The 20,572-nt window shown below is 36.5% G+C and overlaps 1 long non-coding RNA gene across 1 annotated transcript in view; it reads left to right on the top strand.

Moving 5' to 3' along the window:
• The first annotated feature begins 291 nt into the window (after positions 1-291).
• LOC129145765 (uncharacterized) overlaps positions 292-20,572 on the top strand; it is a 53,540-nt gene continuing 33,259 nt past the window's right edge. The window contains exons 1-2 of the long non-coding RNA XR_008551787.1: positions 292-369; positions 15,907-15,953. This is a non-coding gene — a long non-coding RNA (uncharacterized LOC129145765). The remainder of the gene's footprint in view (positions 370-15,906; positions 15,954-20,572) is intronic.

The raw sequence follows: 20,572 nt of genomic DNA, 5'->3' as shown, positions 1-20,572 counted from the left end.
ATAAAGTGCAGGAGGAAAAGAAAGGGATTTACAGAACAAACTTGAACTATAACTTTAATGGTCTTTATCCATCGCTACAAATGAACAAATCATTTTCCCACAGACCAGGCTGAGAGAGATTAGATTCATTCTGCTCATTTTGGAGATGGTTACAGGTCTCGGATTGGTGCCATGTTATGCATTTGGAAGAATGATTGCATTATAAAACCCATTCCAAGCTTCCCACTGGTCCAACAATGGAAACAGTGAAGAATGTTTGGACTGATTTAAAACGTGAAGATGTAATTTTAATATCACAGAAGTTTTCTACCACTCAAACATTCCCCCAAATAAGTCTCAGTCACCTGCCTATTTAAGTCATAATGCCAGGTAAGAAAGAATAATTTCTTATAATAGTAACTTGTGTATAGCTCATAGAACTATGTGATGATTAAATTAACACTGTGAAAAGAGCTTAGCACATAGCAGAAAATAATCAATCTCTATAGAGTAGGCTTTTGAGCTTCTGTTTCCAGAAGTATGGTTGGTAAAATAACCTGAGCGATCCTCCTGACCAAAAGCGAAAACACTAGGTTAAATGTTGAAAAAACACTCATTAATTTAAAGGCATTACTGAGCTGGCAGCAAATTAAAGAATGTACAGGGTCCCTAGAAAGTAAAAACAGGCATCCTGGTGGTAGTTTAATACCAAGTCCCACTTAAGCCATGAAATTGTGTGACCAAACTGTAGATGCTGGGTTTCTGCTTTAATAACTGCATAACATTAAGACAAGATAAAGTGTAGAACCGACACAGAGGGGAATCCACCAGGAAACCGGTAATTATCTGGGATATACTAGGTAAGGATAAGTGAGAAGGTAACAGAAAAGTTGTCTCCACTTTGAACTGGAGGTGTGGAAAATAAATATCCCTTAACTCCTTGAGAATTTGTAAGCACAAGATAGCAATTTAAGTTCATTCTACCTGGTATAGAAAAATTCAGGCTGAAATTTTAATTTAAAATGGTCCGGGGTTGGTTACTCTGAGAAGCAAGGATAAATCCTTTCTGGAGGAACTCAATGTCAAATTAGGCCTCATAGAATTCCTACACAGGTAACTTGTCCATAAAATTAGGCGAAATCCTCAAAGCACTCAAGGAAAGAAGATATGATGGGTGAAATTCACCGGAAACAACACAAAACAGAAACACAATTCCAAATACTTCAGATAATATCAGACACAAAATAACTCATTTAACATGTTTAAGGTGAATATAATAATTAAAATTGGAAACTCAATGAGCTGCCTTTATAGCAAATCAAACACAGTTGATGAGGAGAAAACAGTGAAAAGAGGATAAATGCTAAGCAATTACTAAATCTGTAGAGAAGTTGGGTGACAAATGTGAAAGGGAGGTTAAGCAGCAACGGGAATAAAGTGGGAAGGTTTAGCATGTATCTGATTTGAATTCCAGAAGAAAATAACAGGAGGACAAACATTGTTCAGAGATAGAATTTTTCAGATTTGTTGAAAGATATCAATTTTTTTATTATTTAAATTTTATTTTTATATTCCCCTTATAATTACAACCCCCTTATTTTGACCCCAAGCCCTCCTTTCCCTGCCCCCCACACCCCACAGAGTGTCTATGGTTCATAGTTGTTTGTTGATTTTGATATTTTCTTTCTTATAGTTATTCTTTTTCCTGGTCCCTTATTTAAGTTTTCTAGATTACTGCTATGAGTGAGACCATCCGGTATTTTTCTTTTTCTTTCTGACTTATTTTGCTGAGCATGATCCCTTCCAGCTCCATCCATGTTGCTGCAAATTGCATGTTTATCTTTTTTGATTGCTGAGTAATATTCCATGGTATATATGTACCACATCTTCTTGATCCAGTCATCTATTTTTGGGCATTTGGGTTGTTTCTATAGATTGGCTATTGTAAATAGTGCTGCTATAAACATAGGGGTGCAGGTGCCCTTTTTAATTAATGTTTCTGTGTCCTTTGGGTAAATACTTAGGAGTGAAATTGCTGGATCATATGGAAGCTCTGTGTTTAGTAGGTCAAGAAATCTCCACACAGCTCTCCATAGTGGTTGGACCAGTTTGTACTCCCACCAACAGTGCAGGAGAGTTCCTTTTTCTCCACATCCTCGCCAACATTTGTTGTTGCTAGTTTTTTTAATATGTGCCATTCCTCACTGGGGTAAGATGGTATCTCACTGTAGTTTTGATTTGCATTTCCCTGATTACAAGTGATGTTGAACATTTTTTCATATGCCTGTTCGCCATTTGCATTTCCTCTTCAGAGAAGTTTCTTTTTAGCTCTTCTGCCCATTTTTTGACTGGATTATTTTCTTTGTTTTTGTTGAGTCTCATCAGCTCTTTGTAGATTTTTGTGATCAGTCCTTTATCATTGGTGTTGTGTGCAAAAATGTTCTCCCAGTCGGTGGGATTTCTCTTTGTTTTTGTTACTGTCTCTTTTGCTGTGCAGAAGCTCTTTAATTTGATGTAGTCCCAGCTGTTTATCTTTGCCTTCACTATTACTGCTTTGGGTGATGTGTGTTTAAAGATGTTACTGAGGTAAATGTCATGTAGTGTTTTGCCTATATTTCCATTTATTTTATAGTTTCAGGTATTATGTCTAGTTCTTTAATCCATTTTGAGTTGGTTTTTGTGCATGGTGTTAGGTAGTAGTCAAGCTTCATTCTTTTGCATGCAGCGACCCAGTTTTCCCAGCACCATTTATTGAACAAACTTTCTATGCTCCAATGCATATTCTTTGGCTCCTTTGTCAAAGATTAGTTGACCATAAATCTGTGGGTTTATTTCTGGATTTTCTATTCGATTCCATTGGTCTGTGTGTCTGTTCTTGTTCCAATACCATGCAGTTTTGATGATTATGGCTTTGTAGTATAGTTTGAAGTCTGGGAGTGTGATGCCTCCATTCCCTTCTTTTTTTTTTCAGGAGAGCTTTGGCTATTCAGGGTTTTTGGTGATTCCATATGAATTTCATCAATAATTGTTCTATTTCTTTGAAGAATGACATTGAAATTTTTATTGGAATAGGATTGAATCTGTATATTGCTTTTGGTAGGATGGCCATTTTAATGTTTATTCTTTCAATCCATGAGCAGGGGATGTCTTTCCATTTCTTTGTATCTTCTTCTATTTAAAAGATATCAATCTTTAGATGCAATAAGCCCAGTGAATTATAAACTGGATAACTTTTTTTAAAAAAATCACAGTAAAACCACAGGAAAAAAAAAAACAAACCCACAAAATCTTAAAGGTAGCCAGAGAAAATAGATAGGTCACTTACCAAAAAAAAAAAAAGGCAATTAAACTAGTTGCTGATTTCTAAACAGCAACAACTTGAAACCCACAGAACATTCATCAGTATAGATTTTGCCTGTACTTGAACTTCATAAACCGGTTCACACAGTATGTAAATTTTTGTTTCCCTTTTTCATCAGTAGGATAGTATGATTTATCCATATTGTTATACCTAGCAGGTTTTTTTTAAACTGTGGAGTATTCCATTTCATGAATATACAATATTAATGTGTATTCATTGTGCAGCTGATGGGCATTTGGGTTGTTTCCAGCTTTTTGCTGTTATGAATAAAATCGTCATGACTCTGGTCTTTTAAAAAAAACAGTGTTCCTTGTAATGTCTCCTGCAATGTCATAAACTTTTCTATGGAAAACAGATACCAATAGTATCTGTTTAATAGATACTAATAATAATGATAAAGATTAAAATGTTAACAAGAGACCAAACTCATGAAATTGCATTTATCTCCACATACTAAGAGTTCAAATCTTTAATAAAATACCTTATTACATTTTTGCCATGATTTTTAATGATTAATGTTTTAAAACTACTTTTCCCTTGAATTTCCTGGCAAAAGCTAGTTACAATAAGGTTTTACCCCCATTAATTCCATCTCCAGTTAGCTGGATGTGTTAAAAAAATCACACTTTGTTCCCTTGTCTCACAGTGTCATGTCATGCCATGTTCTTTTTTTAAAGTGGTGGTGGGGCAGTCATTTTAACTTTAGTCATTTTAACCTTCTCAAAGCAAATATAAAAGTGTGCAAAATGTCTGTCAAGTGATTAGTATCTGTTGATTAAGAGAAGGAAAAAGATGCTATGCAGCACACTTCTAAGTTTAGGCATTTTCTAAATATCCAGTTTTGTGACCTATCTCCTGTGTGTCTTGTTATATTTATAAGCCATCCCTGGTTTCATGGTCTTTTCCTTCATCATGCTCTCAAAGTACAGTTCACTTTTCAGAGAGCGTTAAATGAGCGTTCATGAGCACAACTAAGCCACTTCGAACTCAGAAACATCAAGTATGCTTATACCCAGTGAAGACAAAGCAGAAGTAGGATGCAAAGAGCTGATCAAGTAAAGGGTTTTCTTGTCAGGTAGTATGTACCTATAATGCTCAGTGCACGCTTCAGGATGTTCAGCTGTTACTCTACCAATCTTGTGTTGGCATAGGTGGACTTGTACACAAATATGAAAATACCCCAAAAAGTACTAAGCCTAACTTTCTCCTTTTTAAATATTAAAATGTTAAATCACAAAGCTCTATAACTATAAGGTGGATTGTGCTGGTCTGCTCAAGTAGAAAAAGGAAAAGCACCAGCAGAGATAGGGCAGCTCTGTGGTGTGAGTTGCTTATAGCAGCAGACTTCAAAGATCATTTGAATGTTGATTCACAAATAAGAACTCCAAGTCTTGTGTATTTTTTTCTAAAATTATTACTAGAGGGAGAGCAGGAAAGAGATAAAGAGGAAGGAGGAAAGGGAGGAAATGATGGAGAGAAAGGGGAAAAAATGAGGGAGGGAGTTAGGGAAAGAGGAAAAGTAGAAAGGAGGGTGGAAGGGGATGAGGGGAGAGAGAGAGAGACAGAGAGACAGACAGAGACAGAGAGACAGAGAAGCAGACGTTCCTCAAATAGTCATGCCTTGTAACCTTATTGTGTGGTTCCAAGTGATTTCTAAAACAGAGGGAGGAAAAGGCTGCTGAAAATAAAGAGCAACTGATTGTTCTCACAACTTCCAATAACTAATTTAGGAAAAGTAGAGAAAAGAGTTAAGTAAGCAGGCTATGGGCCACCTGGAAGAATAAAGGATGGGGGGAGAGAGGATCCTGGAAAGGGGAGCATGGTTTTGGTGTGTCTAACTCACACCTAGAAATGTTTTCCCACAACTAGCAGACCCGGGAACCACACCCCACAGGGTTCAAGTGCCGGTTCTGCCCTTTATTAGCTAGGGGAGATTATTTCACCCTCTCAGTTTCCCCCTATGTAAATTTCTCATATGTAAATTTGAAATAATGATAGCATCCATAGCATATGGATTTTGGGGGATCAGGAGAGTCAGAGCATATAAAACACTCACCACACTACCTCACACATTGTATGCATTCAATAAAATTTAGTTATTATAACTCTTTCTACACCCAACTTATTAAATGTCTGGGATTCTCTTTGCTTTACTTGTATCCTCCCCAAATTCACATATGCTGAAATTCTAACTTCCAACACAATGGTATTAGGAAGTAGGATCTTTAGAAGGTAATTAGCTGAAGATGGAGCTCTAAGAATAGGATTTGTGCCCAGAGAGCTCCAGCGCCCCTTCCTTCATGTGAGGACACAGTGAGAAGCGAGTCATAATCAAGCAAACTAACCTGGCCATGGTAGCACTTTACTTGGGACTTTCAGTCTCCAAAACTGTGAGAAATAATTTCTGTTGTTTACAAGCTACTAGGTTATAGCAGCCTGAACGCACTTCAAAACCAACTTTCTCTATCTTGGCCTGCACTTTTCATAGCCTTCTGTGCTACCAGTACTTGATTTGTTTCTTTGATTTATTTCATGCTATTCTATCACCATTCTCAGTGTTCTCTGTACCTGTATCAAACCCCTAAGCAGTGTGTAAATAAGTGATGCAGGTTGCCTCCCAAAGTGCTTATCAGTTCTAAATTTAAAATGACCAGGTAAGGGCCGCCCCTGGTGGTGCAGCTGTTGAACGCTGGGCTGCGAGGCTGCCCACAGCCTCTGCAGCGCTGGTTTGTTCCCTGGCCGCAGGCTAGGGTCCCACAAAATAAATAAATAAATAAATAAATAAATAAATAAATAAATAAATAAATAAATAAATGAAATGACCAGGTAACCAGTGCATAATAAAGCAAAAGGGAAGGAAAGTTGATTGAAGTCACACATTCCCTGGCTGCACATTACCCACATCATTAAGTGCTCCTGATACACAGTCTCTAGGAACTGTAAAGGTCTGCAAGAGAGAGGATCTAGTTCATCTACTGTGTAGGCCAGTAATCGACAGGTCGTTATGTAAATAGTCATGTATATTTAGAAAAGACCCCCATAGTTGGCTTGTTTTAGGGCAAGTTCCTGCCAAAATATGCAATTTTATGAGTGTTTAAGAAATACTTGAAAGTTCCAGTTTATATGTAAACCTGACACAGTATTAGTTACAGTATAAAACAATAGCACTATATGTAAAAGAAACATCAGTGCTATATTCATCCCATTAAAGATCAAGATCTCCTCCCTCTTATTTAGGAGGCTAAAACTGGAGATTTTTAGCATTAATAAAGAAGAATAGTAACCACAGAAACACAGCATTTATCACTTTTTTTGGTAATGACAGTAACTCTTTTCATGAATGTTTTGAGGTGTTCTGGCAAGCACTTCTGCCTCAAGATCTCTCACCTATATGTCTGAACTATTTAAAGCAACAGAGTTCTCTGAAACTAATATAATAATGGCAATTTTGATTAAAAGTGAACATATACTTACTATAAAGAAATGCAAAAATGTGAGGCAACAAACCAAACTATTCATGGTAAAGAGGGAGAACAACAAAGGACAAAAACAATGTTTAGATTGCAGGGAAAGAAAGAAATTGTTAGGGGGAAAAGGATGTCCTAAAGCTAATTCCATACAGGCTTTGTGGACTCCACCCCCACCCCAGGCCAAAGCCAAAGACACTGGGAACTCCAAATCCCATCACCACCAAAGGGAAGGTGGCTGGGACCTGAGGGTGGGGTTAAGCAGCCAGGTGGATATAAAAGGCAGACACGTGGGCTTTGGGGGAACCCCATTTTGGGCTCTCCACCAGCTCGCAGCATCCGGCCAGCTCTGAGAGTGACTTTGGGTTTCCAGGTCGGCGGATCGGGTAGGACGCATTAAAGACTTTATTTCCCTATTATCTCCCTGAGTTGTACATTTTCCTTATTTCCCTTTCCCTTGTAAATAAACCTTTTATTAACCTTTTGTGTGTGCCTGTAGTGGAGTATAAATAAGTCCCTTGTAAGCGCGCGGGTGAGGACCCACAGCCAGGCAACCGGTTCAATATCAAGGCTGTCCTATAACAAACTGACCAGTATTTAAAAGCCTACTCCTTGGCTCTTGTTATACTTCATTTCATTTAATCCTCCTGACAATCTAGTGAGTGTGCATATATATATATATTTGTTTATTTACAATATACATGTATTTTGGTAAGTTTTTATAATTGATAAAATAACAGGTTTATAATTGATGGGAAAATACTGAAGTACAGGCAGGAAAGTAAGTATCATGTATCTTACCATGCAAAGCTGACACCATTTACAATTTGCTGTATTTTTCTCTTTCTCTCCACATATTGTTTTACGTAATTGAGATTATAACCGATTTATGTTTTTACTGGCCATTTTCCTTCATCATTAAAAGTTCTTAGAATGTAAATTCAGTAGGTGCATAACTTTTTGTCTGTTGGTTCATTGTTTTCTCAACAGTGCCTGGCACATATTAAACACTCAATAAATGTTTGTTGAAAGTGTGTGAAAGTGATAGTTATATCATATTAATCATCTCTCATTTCAAGCATTTAATTTTTTGCATAATAAGTATAAATCTTTGTTAGATTCTTCTGATTTTTTTCCTGAAGACCAAGTGTCATACATGGAAATTGCTAGGTGAAAAGTCACATACCTTCCCGAGTTCATAATACATACTGATAAATTTCTTTCTAAAAAGTTTCAAACATTGTATTTTGTTTAGCATCATGTATATGTTCATAAGGAAAAACAATTTATAACTCTCCTTTCTTGGGCTGTTCTAACCAGTATTTGATATCAACCATATGATGACCTCATAAAAATGAATTGTGGAGTAGTCTCTCTTTTGCTATTGGGAAGAGTTGTTGTAAGAATAGTGCTACATTTGCCTTGAGGTTTAAAAATGTTCACAAATGAAACCACCTGTACCTAGAGCTTTGTTATTGGAAAGGTATTTATTTACAAACTTAAATTTTAAATCGACATTCAAATTTTCCTTTTTTTTTCTCTCAGTTGTCATGAATTTTGTTCTCAGAAATTTCTGCATTTATCAAAATTTGTAATTTTTCTGCCTAAATGAATTTTCAATATTTCTCATTATCCTTTAAATATCTGTAGTTATCTGTAGTGGCTTCTCTTCATTTTTTATTCCTGAAATTGGTTATGTGGAGTCTTTTTCTTTTACATTCTTCAAAAAACTCAGTATTTCAGTGAACCAAATTTCAGTTTTGTTGACTTTTTCTATTATACCTACCTATTAACTTATTTTCGTATCCTTATTTCATTTCATATACAATCTTGGGTTTAATTTCTGACTTATTAATACTTGAATTTCATTGTGTAAGAGAACATGATTTCAATGCTTTAAAATTTGTTGAAACTTGTTTTATGATCTTGAAAATGATCAATTTTAATAAAAATTGGCTAATATTATCATTTAAAAAGTATATTCTATCACTATTAGGAGCACTGCTGTTTAGGTTAATTTTATTAATTCTTTTATTCCTGTTTCCTAATCCTCTTTTTAATTGCATATAATTATAAAATATATTTACTTGAGTTTAACTTGCATTATTGTATTTTTCAATTTTCTTTTAATCTTCTGTTTACATTTAGTACTCTGGTAAAATTGTCCATATTTTCTTCAATGCTTTTTATTATAATAATATCCATTACTTTTAAGTACATGTCTGATTAATATCTGAATCATGAATGACTCTGCCTTGTATTTTTAAAAAATATTTATACATACAAGAATTGGGGTACAGGCCAGAGTTGTGGGGGGTGAGAGGATTCACTGGAGACAGAGTGGAGAACAGAACAGGCAGACTGACTGAAATACACCACTGAGGGGAGTAGCTGGCGAGTCAGGAGAGGTCTGCTGAGCCATGTGGGTAGCTCCCTGGCCGGGGATCGAACTCGTGCCGCAGTGGCTGCGGATTGCTTCATAGGTTGTGTCTTAACCTCTTGCACCACCGGAGTGGTTTTGAATTCTATTATTTTTCCCAAAAATAGTATTATTTTCCATTATCCTCTATGAGGCATATAGAATGGAATCAGATGACTTCAATCCAATCAGGAATTAGAGCAAACTGAAAGTAAAGTTATAATCTTATAAGGCTTGGTTTACCTACAGGTTTAGTGTAGCTTCTATAGGATCCCCAAAAGCCTGGGTATGTACTAGGGGCCCCTTCCCTTTTGACACATTCTGGAATCCAACTTTGGTTTTCCAAGCACCATGAATGTCAATAATCCCACTCTGTTTCCACTACTTCTGCCTACTTTCCTAGAAATTGCCCTACGCAGTTTAATATTCACTAGTGCTTTAGAGGGAAAATTGATACAAATGCTTAGCTGTTCTTAATATTTCATCTTCCCTAGGGTATTTATCCTTCTGTTTCAGTGGTAGTACAGCCAAACTGTACTCAATAATTTGAAAAGAAAACCCAAACTTTTAGGATAAATTTCCATTTATTAATATTCCATCCTCACAAAGCTCAGCAAACACAGTCATTTTTATTTAATATCACAATGTCTAGAGCATAGTTGTTTTAGTATTTCTTTTAGAAAGTTTAGTAGAAATGTGTCTCAGTCATGATGAATCTTACTGGACTATCATCATACAAATTGTTAACTTGCATTTAAAATCATTTTAATAAATTGCTTTCTTTTATTGATTATTTATGGCCAATTCACTCCCTATTAATTCCCACTCAGTTATTTGACTTGATAGGTAGTTGGTCATAAAATGTGAACCAAAAAGCCTGGAATGACTATAGTTTTTCAAAGTCAATTATTTCATGAGTCTCATACAATCCAAATTTATCTTGGAACAAGATAAATTTTAAATTTAGCTTTAAAATAACCACAGGGAAACAACAGTTACTTCTTCACTAATCCTTTGGATTAAAAAATCAAACCTTAAGTCAGTTAGAGGCTGTGACTTTCCACCTGAAGAATTGATTATATTTGTTTAAAAAAAAAAAAAAGCAACATGTTCTGAAATGTAGCCCAAGCAGGGTTAAGAGTCTTAAAAATTTCAACATACAAATTTTAAAGATTTTTATGTTTATTTCTTATTTTTTAAAAGATTTAATTAATTAATTAATTAATTATACAAGCACTGGATACAGTCAGAGGCACGGAAGGGTGAGAGAATTCACCAGAGCCAGAGCAGGGAGCAGAATAGGCAGAGTGACGAAGTACATTGCTGAGGGGAGCAGCGGGCGGCAGGAGAGGTCTGCGCGCCATGCGGAACCCTCACCCGGTGGCCGGGGATCGAACCGGCGCTGCAGAGGCTGCGGGCAGCTTTGCAACCCAGCACTCAACCACTGCTCCACCAGGGAGGCTCTATATTTATTTTTTTAAATGCAAAAATGTTATCAAATCTGTCTTTCAGTGAATGTGAATGCATTATTTATCATGGGCTATTTTTTTTCTTCTGTGACCTAACATACAAAACTGAGAGAGAAACTTGATAAAAATCAAATGTAGTTGAATAACAAATGTATTCATTGTATTGAAGGTAAATAAATGTATTCTAAAACAGATAATTTAAACCAAACATGATACTGAAATTAACATTTGTTTTTCCTCAATACTGGGACACAGAGTAGTATTCTCAGGTCTTATTTTCCAGTTGCAATAACATAGCTAGGTATTGACGCAGTCTATTATCTCAGCAATAATGCATATTATAATAAGTGATTATTTATTAGCAGTAAAATGTCTCTCCAGGGTTTAATTTCAAATGCCTGAAGTGAGATAACATAATCTCAATTTGGAAGTAGCTTCTGTATAGTTATTGCTTATGGAAATTTTTATTGCTTTGCAGCAGTTTAAGATCCTTAATTGGTTAGTTCTTTGAAGTGAAGACATATGTTGCCAGTATCAAGTTGGGCTGATGTGAATGAACATGCAGTATAAGAAGTCAGGCTTCTTGAAATGGTTGGTAGGTTTTAGTTCAGAAACAAAAGTGGCGATTTCTTTCATGCTTAATTATATCCTTAGATCTTGTGATATCCTGCTGCTATAGCAGTTTCTACACATGCCCCAGGATTCTACTTGCATAGAGAAATGTGGGCAGGGAGGGGTTAATCCACCCAACTCTACTCTTTCATGATTGGGGTGCACTCAAACACCAGGTCTGGGAGATGGAGCTGTGGTGAGTTTATGGTGCCAAACTTAGCTGATCCAGTTAGAGCAGTCTGTCCTGAAAGATTTCTTCTTCAGACTTGACAGGCTGCTGCAAATTCTGTGTTAACAAGGCAAGTTTCCAGTTCAAAAATTCAGAGAGGAGCTTAAGAATGCAGGAATAAGATAATATAGTAAAATGATGCAGATCTGGAACTCGTGAGTCACAGGTGTGGCTTGAAAAAAAGCATAAGATAACAATCTATTTACTGGTTCAAGTGTGTAAGATCTGGGCCCAAGAGCAAGGCTTACTTAATATTGGGAACTCCAAAACTGATACCTAAAGGTTTCCTACATTCTTCCTAACTAGAAATAGAATTGATCATAGGGCCTCCCTGGTGGCGCAGGGGTTGAGCGCTGGGTTGCGAAGCTGTCTGCAGCCTCTGCAGCGCCGGTTTGATCCCCGGCCACCGTGTGAGGGTCCCACATGGCGCGCAGACCTCTCCTGCCGCCCACTGCTCCCCTCAGCAGTGTACTTTGGTTCTTCTGCCTGCTCTGCTCCCCGCTCTGGCTCTGGTGAATTCTCTCACCCTCCCGCGCTTCTGACTGTACCCCGTGCTTGTATAAATAAATAAAAAAATAAATCTTTAAAAAAAAAAAAAAAAAAAAAAGAATTGATCATAGAGTCCAGGGCATAGCTGAGTCACCAGATCTTCACTAAATGACCCATGGTAGAACATAAGGGCTTTAAAAGCAAGGAAGTGCTTGGTTACTACACCCTTCCTTATTCTAAGGACTTTTTCCTGTGGACTTCTTTATCCCTTCTCAGGATTCTTAATCTTGGAGATTGCCCAAAATCTACAGATGGCTTTTTTCTTGATGACCAGGTATCTTTCTTGTGACCCCAAAGAGATGCTGAGCAGAGCTGGAGCAGGACCCAGGTGTCTTCTTCCTGGCATGGCTGCTGATGTGCCTTGGTCTTACAGATGGCCCAGGGCCCTGGGTTTTTCCTCTCTGAGCCTCCTTTAAATGTGCTGACAGAGGACTGAGTAATGGCTGGAAGTGTCCACGACTGAACTAAAATCTTCATGCTTCCAAAACACTAAAATTAATTTCCTTAATGGAACTGCTGGCTAGGGTAACAACCATCTATAGAATTCTTACTTATACTTCCATCCAAAGCTTTTTTATTTTTACCCAAAATTCCAGGTTTCGGTAGATGACTTAATAATTTGGAAAGGGAATGAGCCATCAGGTGACAGTGCTCAATTCAGTTCTAACCATGCAGCAAGCCTTGTGCTGTCTATGTCCACACAAGTCTATGTCTTAGACTTCTCCCTTCAGGAATACTCCTAGCTAACACATTTTTGGTCAGCCTCCTTAGTGAAGAATATCAGGATGGTGTCTTGAAAAGAAAAGGTAAAGGCAAGCTAAAAGAACCTGAGACTTGGCAATTGGGCACATGCAACCCTGCAAGTAAAGAGAGATCCAGCCAAAGAGCAAACAGGGCTTTCAGATTACAGACCCAAAGTGTAGGCACTCAAGAGGAGTCCAGTGTAGGGGGAAAGGATGCTATTTATATTTTCCCAAACCCAAAATGAAATTTGTTGGGTTTTTTTAATTTAAATTTTATTTTTATATTCCCCATACAATTACAACCCTCTTATTTTGACCCCAAGCCCTCCTTTCCCCGCCCCCCACCCCCATAGAGTGTCTCTGGTTCATAGTTGTTTGTTGATTTTGATATTTTCTTTCTTATAGTTATTCTTTTTCCTGGTCCCTTATTTAAGTTTTCTAGATTCCTGCTATGAGTGAGACCATCCGGTATTTTTCTTTTTCTTTCTGACTTATTTTGCTGAGCATGATCCCTTCCAGCTCCATCCATGTTGCTGCAAATTGCATGTGTTTATCTTTTTTGATTGCTGAGTAATATTCCATGGTATATATGTACCACATCTTCTTGATCCAGTCATCTGTTTTTGGGCATTTAGGTTGTCCAAAATGAAATTTGAATTTGTCTATTGACTACCCATTAATTCATCCACCTGATATTTATTACAACCTATGATGTGTCCTGGTGCTGTATTAGAGGTGAGTCAAGCCCAAATTCTGCCAGCAAAGCCAGGTCTTCTAAACAGAAGTCAGAATGGGATGAAATAAAATTTATAGGCACTTTCCTATTGAGGCTTTAAATTAATCCTCAGAACAACCCTGTAGTTACCATTTTCAGTTCTGAAAAAAGCAAAGAAAGCACATTTCATGGTAGTAGTATACAGAGGGATAAATCCAGAGTGAAGATGATCATCTGTGGGCCCATCCTTGAAGTATACCCTTGGGTCTCTGCTTGTTGACCTGTAAAATGAATAATTATAGCTACCTTGGAGGATAGTTGTAAGGAAGGAATTGCATTAAATGGCAAAAATGAAAGTCCTGACCAAAGGGTTTAACACCTGGCAAGGATGCAGGCCTGACTGGGATAATAAACAACAATGCCTGAGAAAAACTGGCATAGGATAACCTAGCTGCAGGGAACATGCCTCAGAAATCCAGAGTTCAGCCATTCAGAGCATTCTGGAAAACCAAGTCAGGAGTGAGTGAAAAGCAAGAGATTAGTCATGAACACAAAGCAGAAGCCCAATCACTTGACCTGAAATGTGAGGTTAATGTGAGACTGGTCAGATGACATGAACATTACTGCATTTCAGCAGGGCCTATAGCATCAGTGCTGACAAGAAGGAAGTCGCTGTCAGAATTCATTACTCTCATATTTCCATCTCCAGGAGTTATGGCACTCAGTTCTTTCTCCTATGACTCGGCAACTATTCAGTTGTTTCCACCTGTCTCCAGCCTTGTTTCTCAGATACCAGGAACTGAACCTCATGTCTCTGATGTTGTCTTCTCCTAAGCAATGTCAGCTGGGGGTATGCTAAGCTCATTCGATGCTAAGTTATAAAAAGCCCAAGGTCCTTTGAACTCTCCCATGAGCTGCCATGCCCATGAGAGTCTACGAGTAGGAGAAGTCACCCCAGCTGAGGAAGGAGTGTCTGAAGACACAGAGTGCCAGGCCCTACCTTCATGCATCCCTTGACCTGTGTAGAGAATGGCTGGGCTCAGTCTTAGTCCAGTCTTTTTTTTTTTTTTTCCTCTCATATTAAACATGTACACTCACGATCTAGAGTAATGGTATTTAGACCTTTTTGCCACATAGGACAAACTCTTCTTGATCTTGGCTTCTGAATATGACTGTTTGCTTCTCATGAGTGAGGAAAGATGACTCCAGCCTAGAGCTTAAAAATAGAACTTTCTGACTCCAGTTTACTGATTATACTATAAATGAAGAGCAGGGGAGAAGGTTTGCTTTGTTTCTACATAATTAATGCAATAGGACCTGGATTGCATTACAGAATTACCACTTTTCTCTCAGTTTGAACTCCTACCCAAATCCATTCTGGGAAATTGTTTTCCTTATGCAAACCAAGTTGTGTGCTAATTTTGTCACTAAACCCATGTCCACAAACTAACAGCAGAAAAGGTTTTTAGATATTGAATCAGAAAAGAAGTAAAAGGATGGAAAGGTACCTGTCAATAGGAGAGTATTTGAATATGTGACACAGGGGTAGAAATTATTAAAATGTCATAAAGAATTCACTTCATTTAGAATACCATTTGCTATATCTCTGAATTCAAATTCACCATTCCCACAAAGCTTGGCTAAAATCTTTCCCTGATCATCTGTCATTAATAATTTTTCCATTTTCAGAATTCTTACAATAGCCACTTTTATGTTTCTCTCTTACACTCATTGAATTTACTTAATTGTAATCTATTTTTCTAGAAATAGAGTTAGATATAGTACAAATGGAAATATATTTCATTATTTCTTCTATAATGGTTATAAATAGCCACAATTTTTTATTTTGTTATTGAAATGAATAAAACATACAATTTCACATAACAACATATTCTTTATATAGTACTGCTTCCAGGTTATGCTTGGATACCTATACATTCTATTACTTTATAAACATATTAACAAAAAGGGGGAAAAAGTATGGTACATGCATAATGACTTCTTATGCTGTGTTACTGAAAGTATTCCTGACTTCAGAAAATTGATTTTAACCAGGCACTGCTGAGAACTAAATCCTCTGTTTACAGTTTTAAATAACTAATTAGAAGAGATTTCTGCACATAGCTTCTGGCTCCATAGGCTTCAAATCTGTATCTTCTCCACTACCCAACTCCTTTCTGCACTGAGTGCCATAAGGCATGATATGTGTTTTATCTTAACTTTAATGATATCATTTTTGAAAAGGAGTTTAATATTTTAAAGGAATCAAATTTATTCTTTCCTTAATTACTTTTGTATATTGTTGAAGAACTCTCTCCATTGAGGTCTTAAGAATTTTTTCATACTGTCTTTTAAATTTTTAGAATGCTGCTCTATACATTTTCATCTTTAATCCAGTCTGGTGAATAAGGTAAGAATTACATTTTATCCTTTTCCATATGGATAACTAATTTCTCTGCTACCATTTTATTACCTCAGTGTTCAGTAATGCAACTCCTGAGCAAATCTTAAATTTCCTTGTGTTCATGGGACTGAAAACTATTCTATTCCACCGGGCACCACATCTATCTCTGTGCCAAAATTAGATTGTTTTAATCACTACAATTTTACAAAAAGTGTTGATCTCTTTGCCACATTGCTTTTCTTTAAGAATTTCATAATAATATGAATATTAAGGACATTTGTTAAATTCTATATAAAACTGTGATTATATTCAAAGTGGAACTGGATTTCAAATTGAATTTATAAATTAGTTGGGGAGAATTGCTATCTTTATTATAGTGAACCTTACTATCTTTATTATAGCAATTCTAGAGATAGAATTGCTATCTTTATTATAGTGAACCTTACAATCTAAAAACATGGCACTTATCCACCACTTTTCTATCTATTTGATATTTCTGTTACTTTAATAATTATTTGTTTTTTATCTTATTCATATTTTTGGATTTTTCCTTTGGTAAATTATAGTTTTTGTTGTCGCTGCAAAAAGTATGTATTTAATTGCTTTTCTAATGCTTCTTACCACTGCTGCTAATTATGCTGAGCTTGTATTCAAAAATCGAGACCAATTTTCAAATAAGCTTTAGAATCTCATTTTGGTTCATTAGAGTAATAATATTATCTCTTAGGTTGGATATATATATGATTATGCCTCATGTCTTTCTTTCCAATTCTTGTACTTCTTACATTGTTATTAGATTGTCTAGAACCTCAAATACATTGTTGAATAGAAGTGGTGACATGAAATAGCTTTAGCTTGTTCCTAACTTTAAAGCTTCAAAGTCTTATCAATAAGCATGATTACTGTAGTTTTTGAATATTAGAAGGAAATTTCTTTCTAATCTATTTTGCTAAGATATTTAATAATCATGATGAATGGTGATTTTTTTTTTTTATCAAAAGCTATTGCTGGAATTCTCAGATCATCATAAAGCTTTTCTTCACCTCTTAGTATGTTTTTCTATTTTTAATTTTTTTCTTTTTTTATTAAATTTAATTGTTTATTTTCTTACACAATTGTTCACTTCTGTACATTATTGTATTTCTTCCCTCAGGTATAGTCTCCGTTGTTCTCCCACCACCTTCGCACCCATGATCCATCACCATAGTCCCGTGTGTTTTGATCCCTTTCCTTTCCCTCTCCCTGTTGTATGCCTCAGATCCATGGTCAGCTTGCAAGTTTTGTCTTTTTCCTGACCCTCTGCTTAGTTTCTCTATGTTCCACATATAAGTGAAATCATCTGATGTTTATCTTTTTTCTTCTGACTCATTTTGCTTAGCATAATCCCTTCCAGCTCCAACCATGTTGCCACAAATGGCATGAGTTTATCTTTTTTGATAGCTGAGTAGTATTAATTGTGTATATATCACATCTTCTTGATCCACTCATCTATTTTGGAACATTTGGATTGTTTCTATATCTTAGCTATTATAAATAGTACTACAAGAAACATGGGGGTGCAGGTTTCCTTTTGAATTTGTGTTTTTGTGTGAATTCTTTAATTTTTTAATCCTGGAAAACTAATTTGGGTCTCTCCAGACCAAACATTGCTAGTATGTTTATAGTATAGTAACATATATCTGTTCTATTCTGTGTAATATAATTCTACAGTAAAATAACACCCTTCAGCATCCCCTACTTGCTTTAGTTTGCCATGTAACAATCATTATAACAATGTTCTACATAATAGTGATCACTATGCAATCTACTTGTCTATCTTTTTTCTCTAAAATATCAACTCCATATGGTGGAAGGTAAGTCGTTTTTAACCATTACCGTATCATTAGAACATTTCTTTGCATATAGTAGTTACTTAAGTACTTGTTAAGGGTAAGGTAAGCTTATACATTTTGATTTGTTCTAAATCTTAATTTGAGTTAAATTTAAATGACACATTCAATAAAATATGTAAAAAAGGGGAGCATTGTAGGTATTTGTGGGCCTGGGTGGATCACAAAGATTGAGAACTAGAGCATGTGACTAAAGAAGCTGGGACAAATTTGGCAATGCTACAAGTCAGAGGATTCAAAGAGTGCACTCTCTGGTCACTGTCTAGGTCAACTGTGGAAAGACAGGGGAGGTAACCAAATGTTCGAGAGTTTACTAACCAAATGCTTGTTGAGATACAAGCAATTAAATAATTTGGTAGATGATTGTTCTGATGGAAACACAGCCCCTTTGACACCCCAATTACATTCAAATACGTTAATATGGTAGACAAAGTCCTTCACATTCTGGTATGGACTTCGAATCACTACTATTCCTATTCCATTCTTACTCTACTCCCTGTGCCATCCTTTGTCTAGATCTTCTTGCTTCTCACAGGCTTTGGCCTGTTCCCTTCCTCCTGCAGAGAGTTTTCATCTTTTCAAGTTTACTCCCCCTAAAGTCTCTTGCCTATCTCCTACTTTCCATTCAGGTGTTAGCTCAACATGTACATTCATGGAAGGTGCTTTCTGCTCCCCAGTTTAATGCCTTTAAATGCCTCCCAAGGTATAATGCCTTTCTTGTGTGTTCCCATGGCACCCCCTTGCTTCTATGTAGCATTTATTATATAGTTTTGAAATTGCCACTTTTCATGGCTTTTCACGTAGCATGACCCTCAAAGACAGTGACTGAGTTATGTTCACAAATATATTCCAGCACCTAGCATAATAACTGCCATAGACAGGTGCTCAGTAAATGGTTAATGAATAAATAATGAGTATACAAATAATGAATGAATGAATGTGAACAGGTCCAAGAAGGTCACTGAGCCACAGGCAACTAAGACGACGTATTTCTGTAGTTAGCCAAAGTCTCAAGCCCATCGAAGAAGAGTATTATTTAGTTCAGGAGTCAAGGGAGATTTAGAGGAGACTGAGGAGCCCTGGTATCACAGCTGATTTGTTGAGCAAGGTCAAGTCAAAATACAGGTTAAGTTTATAGCAGGCTAAAACCATCAAGCCAGAGTTGGTATAAGGAAATTTCAGCCTTCCCTTTCTGATGCTTTTCCCAGCCCTTGCCACAGCAGTTCCTCATTTAACTGATTCCAGACCAAATTCTCTCATATTATTTTTCCTTTCAATACCACCAGTTTTCTAGACATCTTATCTGTGTAACCTTAGGCACTGACTGATGAGGAAGAAGGCATGGATATTTTAACTGCAGGGTGTTCTAAGAAACTCAGGAATTAAGCCCCACAAGCAACTACTCACTCCTCTACCAATTAGGTGGGCATGGGCTTCATCAATTGGAGAATCAGAAAACCTTCTGGGAGGACACACAGTCCGTTTAAAGAGGCAGTGAGGAGTTAAACAGAGAAATATCAGCTAGGATTTCAGTGGGTTGGGTCTGATCTTTAATGATGCACAGTCATATATATTACTTTCCACCAAATTGAAATCTATTATTTCTCTTTTGAGTCAGCTATACTGTGGGCTTTGTTCCGGATAATGGAAAGAAAACATTGAGATTATATCTTTTCAATTCTACATCTTCAGAAATCTATATTGATACTTTAATAAAGGAACTCATTTCTCCAAGAACTCCTCTGTTACAAAAGTGTGTTTGGGTAGAGCCTAATGCATTCATAATAAATACATATAGTCATAAAACAGAGCAAGAGTCCTCAGAGCCTGTTATTTACAGTAATTGTAGATTGTAAGTGGACATTTTAAAGAGAAGCTTATAAGCGAGTTGTACTTTCTGATGGTAATTACCTCCCACAAACATGACTCACTTCGGCAGTTTAAATGCAAGAGTTGGGTGTCCCAAAATCAGTCTTATAAATAAATCTCTGAATCATGAACTAAATACATAAATGTTTAGATATTTCTCCCCAATCTCAAAGAGAGTTTTAAATTTAAGATTTTATGCATTAAAATGCCTTGGAGAAAAAAAAATGTAAAGGCAAAGATTAACGAAGTCTCTGAATACTGGGGTGAAGCTTTCTGCACATTGAAAAGTCACTATCTTCTTAGAAGAACTGAAACTCCAGCAACCACAGTGTTAAGTGCATGTTTTCTTCAATCCAGGAGGAGAGGCTGCTATTTGTTCTAATGCAGCCCTTTGTTTTGTTTTTTAAATAATACTCGCAGGGCAGACTTTTATGGTAAAACAGCAACATTAGTACTTTTGGGTGGGACTGCCTGGAGTCTTGTGGGTAACAGAACATTTTACTGAAGAAATGTGGCTATGACAGCTAGGAATGCTGAAGAATAAAGAATCCATGCCAGAAGAAGGCATTTTCTTTTCTTGTATGCTCAAAAACATTGTGTATCTCAGTGAGCATTAACCTTCTAATCAGTGAAACTTTCTTGAACATTAAAAAGGTACACTTTGAAAGTATTGACAAATTTAAGTGTTAACGTCATCCACCTACTAGATCCTTTTTTGTGTGTGTGAAGTCCTGAAGTTTCATTTATGTCTGGTTAAAAATGGAACTGTATTAGAAGCTTCTGTTTTATTCTCATTACATTCATGTAATTCAGCATGCAGCATTAATCATTAACATGCATCTAACAGTAAAATCTATAGCTCAAAGT

The sequence above is a fragment of the Talpa occidentalis genome, unplaced genomic scaffold (genome assembly GCF_014898055.3).
Source record: "Talpa occidentalis isolate TD23 unplaced genomic scaffold, MPIMG_talOcc4v2.1 talOcc4.14, whole genome shotgun sequence".
In the NCBI taxonomy this organism is placed as follows: domain Eukaryota; kingdom Metazoa; phylum Chordata; class Mammalia; order Eulipotyphla; family Talpidae; genus Talpa; species Talpa occidentalis.
This window is presented reverse-complemented; position numbering and strand designations above follow the sequence as displayed.